The following is a 9,135-nucleotide window of genomic DNA, read 5'->3' on the forward strand; positions in this document are numbered from 1 at the left end:
GCGGGCGGAGGCAGGTGCGGGCCGGGCGAGGAGCACGGCCGGCGGCGCGGAGAGATCCGCCGCTCGTCCTCCCTTCGGCGCGGGCGTTTGGTGCAGCCCGGGGGTACGGGAGATCTGCGCTACTGCCTGCGCGGCTCTTGCGAGGTCAGCGGAGAGGAAGCGAGCCGAGCCTCGAAGCGCGGAGCTGATATTGGCGGGCGGGAGGCAGCGCGCTGCCCCAACAGCGCTGCCTGCAGCGGGCGGTGTTCCTGCACGTTCTGCGCCGTGCTCCGCATTGTGCCCTCCCGCGCTGGCCGGGCTCGGCAGGAGGTTCCGTGTCTGCTGGTCGCGGTCACGGCTGACACCGCGGCCTGCAGCTCTACTGCTTTAACCCCGCGGGAGTGATTGCAGTATGGAGGTGAGGGAGGATTTGGGGAGGAGGCGGAGGCGGCCAAACCCAGTTACCTGGCTGCGTGTTCCGCTCTTCAGTGTGTGCTCTGAGTGCCGAAATAGCGTTTCAGTGTGGATTGGGCACTCAAAGTAGGTGCTGACAGCCCTTCTGTTTAAGTGTCTTTCATATTTATCTGTTAAAATCAGTACTGCTATCTTAAAAGAGGATTAACCATTCCTTTAGGAGTGAGGCGCTGGCACAGCTGCCCAGTGAAGTTGTGGTGCCCCATCCCTGGAGGCACTCACGGCCAGGCTGGATGGGGCCCTGAACACTGAGCTGCTGGGTGGCAGCCTTGCCCACGGCAGGGGTTGGGATGGGTGTGCTTTGAGGTCCCTTCCAACCCAAACCATTCTGAGACTGAAGAGAATAAGAACTGTCAGGACTGTAGTACATACAGCATACCCAGATTAGTGCAGGGCTTGTAAAGTGCTGGATTTGTTCTTACTTCAGCGATCAGCAGCAGATAGGAATTGGTGCTTTTCGTTATTGCCCACCCGCATTTGGATGTCGATGGACAGCTTTCTGAGAAGCCTCTCGGGCTGGATGCTCACATCTCATGGAGCAGAGGAGCCACGAGGGATGCGAGTTGGGTGGTTTCTGGCCCGTTCTGCTGCGATCTGCATATGAAATAACACACTGCAGGCAGCTAGTAGTTAAAGCTTTACTTTAAAATTCCCAGTAAAGGTTCTCGTCTGTTCATTTTTGGAGTTATTTCAATTCAATCCATGAGTAGGTGGATAATTCTGCTGTAATGGTGTGCATTTAAAATAGTGATTGCTGGTTCTTAATATTCAGAATTCTTTCAATCTAAGCAGCTGGATTGGCTGCCAGCCTCCAAAGCTGACTTGACCCAGCAACAAGAAGTTTCCACAGAATATACTGAATTCTAAAAATAAAGTATATTAAATAGAATGTCACAGGTATTGGCAAATTAAAATAGGTGTGTGGCAACTCTTTTCTCTTTAGGATCTGAGATTTATGATGGAAATAGTCTGTCATTTCATAATGTCATGCATGCTAATTGCAGGCTCAGGTTAATCATGACTGTGTAAGAGTGCATGTCAAATCTTATTTTTCATCCTATCTACAGAGGATAAGCTTCTAACGAGCTCTGATCCTCCAGCCACATCCATACAGCAGCACTTTCTGGGGTTGCCCTACCTATATCCCAGATCATTTTCCACAAGGTTTCAGTTTCAGCACTTACATGCAAGCAGTAGGGCATTTTTGTCCCGTGGGTACGAGACGATTCATACAGAGATGCCCAGCATTTCTGCATGTAAAGCAAGATCAGATTACACATATTTTTAGCTGTAAGTTAATATTTATTTTTGGCTGTCTAGTTTTAAAAAATATTATTTTTAGGCAGAGGGCACCTCCCAAGTGCAAAGTCACTGTTGGCTGACTTTGTGACTTCATTTTTGGACACTCATAAGCCACTAAGGACTTAAACTGCTATGATTTTTCTTTCTATAGACCAAAGATCTAGATAACAGCATAAGTAATCTACGTGCTTCTGCAGACTGAGCTGTAGTAAAGCAATATGTTGTTTTTATTTGAAGTTAGCACTTCACATGTTTATATTGAAGTTTCATTTTGTTCGAGCTTAAGCAGTATCCATCTGCTAACATAACCTGTGAAGCAAACATGCTTTCCAAAGTAGAACTGAAGGACTTGGAGAACACTGCAGGAATGCTTTAAAACATCTTCACCGAGTTTGCCCTTGCACTCCAGTTTCTCAAACACGCTCTATCTCAAACAAAGTCTTCCAAGCTGCATAACAGTGTCTGCCCAGCTCCGAAAGTGTCCGAGGTGTAGTGCATCTTCCTTCTTGAGCAGGAAGTTCTTAATTGCTTTATCTGGAGCTGCTGTGGTTGAGCATCAAAGCTCTGAGGAGATAAGAAACTGGGACACCTAGGAAGTGTGCTGTAAACACACTGATAGGATCAGTTGTTTAGGTGTTGTTTAGGTGTTGTTTTGTGTTTTGTTTTTTTTTTTTAAACATGGCCTTTCCATAGGTGGCTGGAGGGAAGAGTGTTCTGCTAGTCAGAACCTGGGGTCCTGCTCCCTGTGCCCACGAGGTTCAAACCCACATCTCCCCCACCTCCACAGTTGCTACAAGCTGCCACAGCCTGAAGAGGAGAGAACCAGCAGGAACCCAGCGTTTGGTATGCTGCCCGTGGTGTAGCTTTGTAGGATGAGTGCTAGTCTGTCACCTCTTAGGCAGGTATTTAGTCCTGTCATACTGACCTCATCCACAGATTGGGGTGGCTACAACCTGACCTGTAACTGTGTTGAAAGTCATCTTCTGCAGTCTTTAGCAAAGGGAGAAACACAAAGATGTAAGGTTATATCTTCACACGGTCTTTTCACTTCAGTCTTTAAGGCAAAAACCATAGAATCATTAAGGTTGGAAAAGACCTCTAAGATCATCTAGTCCAACTATCAACCCATCCCCACCATGCCACTAACCACATCCCTCAGTGCCACATCTACCATCTACATGTCCCTTGATCACCTCCAGGGATAGTGACTCCAACACCTCTGGGCAGCCTGTGCCAATGCCTCACCACTTTTATAGAGAAGACATTTTTCCTGATATCTAACCTGAACCTCCCCTGGTGCAACTTAAGGCCATTCCCTTTCATCATTTTGCCATTATGTGGGAGGAGAGGTTGACCCCCACCTTGCCACAACCTCAGACGTGCGCTCCAAACCCCTCACAGGTTCGTTGCCCTTCTCTGAATGCACTCCAGAGCCTCAACGTCTTTCTTGTAGTGAGGGACTCAAAACTGAACGCAATACTCAAAGTGTGGCCTCAGCAATGTTGAGTACAGAGGGATGATCACTTCCTTGCTCCTGCAGGCTGTGCTATTTCTGGTACAAGCCAAGATGCCATTGGCCTTCTTGGCCACCTCGCTGCACTTCTGGCTTATGCTCTGCTGGCTGTCAACAAGCACTACCAGATCCTTCTTGTCATCTGACAAGGAGGGGTAAATTCCTCGTTCTGTGATACTTCAGATGCTTTGTTTTGCTAGCACTGTATTTCTTTGCTTTAGAGAAGGAAAGCACCTGGCTGTTGGGGGAGGTGTGCACAAGAAAGGTTGGTGTCTACATTTATTTCAAAGCTCCTTTATTCAAAGAGACACCATGTTGGCAGTCTCATTTGAAACAGTGAGGATGACTGGCAACCTGCTAGTGCTAACTGCCTTGCCAGATCCTGTAGCAAAATATTGCCACTGAAAGAGTTGTGTAACTTTATAATCTGTTATATTTCTCTTGGAGAAAAGTAAATCAGAGGGATATCAGCTTCTGACACTCTATAATGTGCTGCTTAAAAGGAGGGAAGTCTCAGCTGAGAAACAAGCACTGCCAGCTGCTTTACTGCTGCATGCTCTTCTGGTTCTTAGGATCATTTCTCCTTCAGTGGTACTTCTCCATCTCTTGTTTATTGTAGTGAAAAACCAAGGATGCAAAACTGCTTCACTGTGTTTTTAAATGCGAAATAATTTTGTAACAGGCTTCAGACAAAGGAATGCTTTGCCTCTGATTCTGGATTCATTGTTGGTAATATTGTAGGTACATCCGAATGGATTTGTAGTGTCCTTGCAAATATGACTGTTACACCTCATATCTCAGCACTGATCTACTGTAGAATTGAAGTCACTTCCAAGTGTTTATTTATATCATGTAAGATGCAAAATCTGTTATCTAAATCTAAGCAAACTGTGTGCCAGCATTTTAGGTATTGTACCTTTTCTGTTTTCTGTTAGAACACGACACCAGATGGGCACAGTTCTTATTTTCAAGAAGCTACCTTTCATAGCTTGGCATCGTTAACGTTTGCTGAAATGATAATTTTAATGAGAAGCTGTGTTTGGGAGATTTGTGAGCTTTGTTGTTCTGTGATGCTGTTGTACTAGAGTGACATTTCTGAATTCCAGCAGGAAGATGTGCTGAAGGGGAAGTGCTGCTTAGGGCTGAACGCGTTAGATCAAGCAGTTACTTGGGTCAGAAGGAACCCTGGGATGTGTCAAGTGCAACTACCTAGTGAAAACAGAGTCAGCGCCGAGTTCAGGCAAGCTTGCTCAGGGCTCTCTGGCTGGATTTTGAAAGCCTCCAGAGACAGATTCCACAGCAAAAAGCCTGACTTCTTGGTAACATTCTCCAACAGAGACTGCCGTTGGGTCCCCATGAAGTCTGAGGCTAAACCCCCTAGGGCAAGCGCTGCAGCCATTGACCATCCTTGATCTTCCATTCCCTGTGTAGTTTCTGCTTAAGTGCAGGAATGTTGCACATACGTGTTTAAATGCTGATGTACAGAGTCTGCAGAGTCTGCAGTAGTGTAAGAGAAGAACTGTGTATTTAGACCATGATAGTCATAGTTGAGACTTTTTTAGTGGCATCTTAGTGTTAGGTATTTATGAACTGGGATCACTGTCATGCCCTTAAATATGTTTTGTACTAAGTTCAGTAAATAAAGGACTGAGCATTCAGAAAATAAATACTTGACTTAAGTGCTCTGGAATCTCCAGTTTATGTGTTTTGCTTTAAAATTTGAAGGAATATGGAATAGGGATCGGAGGTAATTTTAAAGAAATGGCTTTTAGATGGGCTTTAACCATACCTTGCAAAAGGAAGATGCATTAAGTTTAGATGTTCGGAAAGGTACTGAAAGCTTCTAAATGGAGAAATTTTAGAGCAGTTCAGAAATAAGAGCTACCAGGCAAAAACACCCAGGCCATCAAGTGCCTGAAGAGAAGCACAGCAAGGACCTGTGCTTCCTTGCCTCACAGTAGTAGTGGTGTGCCTTGATTATATTTTAAATGTTTTCTGTTTGCCTTGGAATCACTGGATCTAACAACTCTTTTCTATCCTTCTGTGTTCAGAGCCCTTATTGGAAACATATGGGGTTTCTCTACAAGGAGACCACAAAGCTGGCCCTTAGTAGCATCCCTTGAAAAATCATGTGATACTTGGATCAGTGACAGAGAAAATGAGCAATTACATGGCTCTGTCAGGAGAGCATGTCTGATGTGCTCATAAATTGTTCAAACCTCTTAGTATAAAGTGTTTGTACTGAGAACAAATGGTGCTATTTCTGATGATATTTTATATCTTGTGCATGTGTACACACACATATTATATGTAACTCCAAAGACATGCACTAAATAGATTGCTTTTACTTCACTTTTCCTCAGAATTTTTTGGAGATCGATGGCCTTCTTGGTGCTCTTTTCATGTTAGGTAATATGTTATTTGGTGGATGAATAGGATTCTTTATAGAATTATCTAAAACGAGGCACTGATTTATTTGAAAACAAAGGGTTTCTTTAGAGCTAAGTTTAAGCTGGCATTGCCATGAATCCTAGAATTATTCTACATTTAAATGAGAGAACAGTGATGCACTTGTACTTGTGCCTTGAACAGCACAGAGCTGTTGACCAGACTTAGAGGCTGCTAAGTGAATCTTTCTAGGTTCATTTGCTGAAGTTTCCAAGTCTGCTCTTCTCTTCTTAAGCTGATAATGAAAAGCAAAGGTAAAAAGATATTATATCTTGCACTAACCAGTTTATGTGGAGGTATGCAAGTCGTTCTGTGATGTGCTTTAAAAAAACCCTTAGAATCCAAGTGGTCTGTAGCAATTTGAATGTGTACTTTTTCTCTGTTTTGGTTTGAGGTGTGTGGGATGTAGTGTACAGCAGCTAAACAATACCTCACTTGTTTACAGAAAAGCTTGGGAAGGAGCAGTGTGAAAGAAGAAAATATTTACAATAGTTTTCTATCCAATTAAAACCAGAAGGCAGACTGAAAAGGAGCGAGCTCATCTACCACCCACACCAATTAAAAGTAAGTTTTGCTGCCTGGATTTTAATTTACACATCCAAGGCAATGTAAATATAAAGTAGAAGCTTGACTTAGCCTCACCAATTCAGAAGACCTTCAGATTTATGATCCACTTGGTTTTGGTTATGGCATCTGAGTGTTTAAACACATTTTATGTGAATTGACAGAGGCTATTAGAAACTCATGAACAGCCTTAAAATGCTGCACTTGTGGAGTACTTCACCAGAATGTGTAATTTATGCCTGTCTTGCAAATGTAGCTCTGCAACATGTGCTGGCTGGGATCCTTGCTTAAGATACTCTCATGTCTGATGCCCTGAGCCCTTCTTCCTGTTTAATTATCTGGGAATAAAACCAGAATTCTGTAGCTTCTGTCAAATATTCAAAAGTATCTAGAATTTCTGTATAAACATTTTAATTGTTGACATTGAGGTCGTTTTTTTCCCGTGTTTCATGTGTGTTTGTTTCTGAAGAACTAAAATAGAGGTGGAAGAAGGAATGGCATAGCACTTGCAGGGTTTTACTCAGAAATGAGAGAGTGAACTTGTCAACACGTGCAAAAATCAGTTTGATATTTTATGTAGGGGCATCACTTGAAATGACCTGAAAGAAATATTATCGTCAACCACTCAGTCAAAGTTATGATAATTATACAGGCAGTCATGCCTGTATGTGAAGGGCAGACGTTAGGAAACCAACCAGTCTTTGATAAGGAATCTGTACATGCTGAATATTTCCACAGGCGCACTGGCAGCCCCTTTGCTACAGAGGGACTGCCTCGTAAGGCACAGAGGCTGGCCTTATGCCTCTGAATATAGAGCTGCTTTTTAATGGCAGTTGCACGCTCTCAGGCATATGCACAGTTTTACCCTTAGGGGGAAAAAAAAAAAAAAGGTTGCATCATGTTAACAAGAAATTAGGAACCGGTAATTAGAAACTGGAACATGATTTGTCATGGGGACTGCTTTATGACTTGGGAGCTGGAAGAGATTGGCTGCTTTGCCTTTTGCTTTTTTGCTTTATTCGTGGGATTTTATACAAGTCAGAAAGCCCCAAGCCATAGGGCTTCATTTATTTTTGGGGAGGGTGGGGAAGGAAAGCAGCTCTGTGATTGTTTGCCGCAGTTTGTACGCACACCTACCGAAGACATGCGTATGTCACATTAGGTGTCAGTGGTCAATATGCAGTCTCCAATCAGTGCCTGGTGCCTGAGTTGAGGATGGTGTCCCTCTGGCATGCGTGTTGCTGCAGGGAACTTACACCTACCTGGTGGCTGAGACAAGTGGTGCTGTTCTGGAATGCAATAGTTGATCTGTCCTGCTTTGCTCTCTGTGCCATGTAGATGCTGCTGCTGGTCCCAGTACTCACAGTTTGGAATAGGGCAAACCTCCATGGTTCATAGAACATTGCTTCCAGCTGTACTTTTGAAGTCCTAAGAGACCATCTAAACTGTCTGTGCCCCGAAGGAATAAAACTGTCTTGTATTAAGTGTTTGTCTCAGCTGTTTTTAAAGGTCTTGTGGAATCTCTTGCAGTGCCTCGCTACCCTTCCTTGCTTGCTTGTTGTGATAGATTTGGTTTTCTGGTTTTGTTTGTAATATTCTTGCCTCCCCTCCTCCAGCGTCTAACCTGAACCTTTACTGTGCTCATTTTAAACTCATCAGGACTGGTCCTATCCATGCTTGACTGAGGAAGAGACTATTCCCTTCTTGTAGCAGTATTCTAAAATAGCAGCCATCCCTTGTGTGGTTTTCCCCTGTCCTTACAACCAGCTTGTCTAGAATCCCACTGCAGCCCTAGCTCCTATTTTTAGACTGCTTTGCATTCTCATTGCTGTTCCCTAGACCCTTTCTGGTGGGTCCACAGCTCTCCTAGGTATTCAGATAGGAACAGAGATAGGTAGGTAGAAAGATATTTTTAAGTTCAGCCGATAACGTTCTGTCATTGCACTCCCAACACTTTTTTTGCTATCTTGTAATAATCTTTGCCTTTCTTAGAACAACTTGGTGTTTGTCTCCTGTGATCCACTGTAGCCTACAGCTGAATTGCTTCTCATCTTGTCTGTATTTGGTGTTTCCTGCCTGAGGGAAGTATCTTGTATGTGACATTTTCCTCTGTCCTTCCAAATTACTTCTGTATCCTGACATTTGTATATTTAACCTTTGTTTCTCACATCCTAAATGATTAATTCTCCCTGCATCTGTAGTTTGATTGTTAAGATACCTCAAGGCAGTTTTGCAACCTTATTCAAAGGAAAGATGTGACATCTGTGCTTTCTCTTCTACCTATCTGGAAGGCCTGTCAAAGGCAGTTATCAGCGTGATTTAGAAAATCTCTTTTGGCTGCTCGTTAAGCTTAAGGTGCTGCTAATCCATTTGTTCTGGATATTTTTTTTTCTCCTGGGAATTTGACATTAAACTGACTTATTGGTCCTGTAATTTCATTCTAACAAAGATGGGTGATATGTTTGCCCTTTTCCACTTTTTTGATATATTACATTACTTACCCTTCATGAGTGACCTGTGACCGAGCTACATCCTAGAAGGAAATTCATTAGGCCAGCCAATTTGTGAATCTCTAATTTCCCTAATATTCTTACCTGTTTGTTGTTGTTTTGTTTACTTGTTTGGTTTCTCCACTGTACACATATATGTGCACACACTCCTTTGAGATACAGGGCCGCAAGGTTTCTCTTATTCTTAAGGTAAAAATATATGGACAATAAGGATTATTTATTGCTACTTTTTTTTTCTTTTCAATTTGCATTATAACTTTGTCATAACTGTGCTGATTTTTTTGTAGTTATGTGCTCATGCAAATTTAACACTTACTGCTAGCAATTTGACCAGGTTTCCACATC

Source organism: Meleagris gallopavo, chromosome 3 (genome assembly GCF_000146605.3).
Source record: "Meleagris gallopavo isolate NT-WF06-2002-E0010 breed Aviagen turkey brand Nicholas breeding stock chromosome 3, Turkey_5.1, whole genome shotgun sequence".
NCBI lineage: Eukaryota > Metazoa > Chordata > Aves > Galliformes > Phasianidae > Meleagris > Meleagris gallopavo.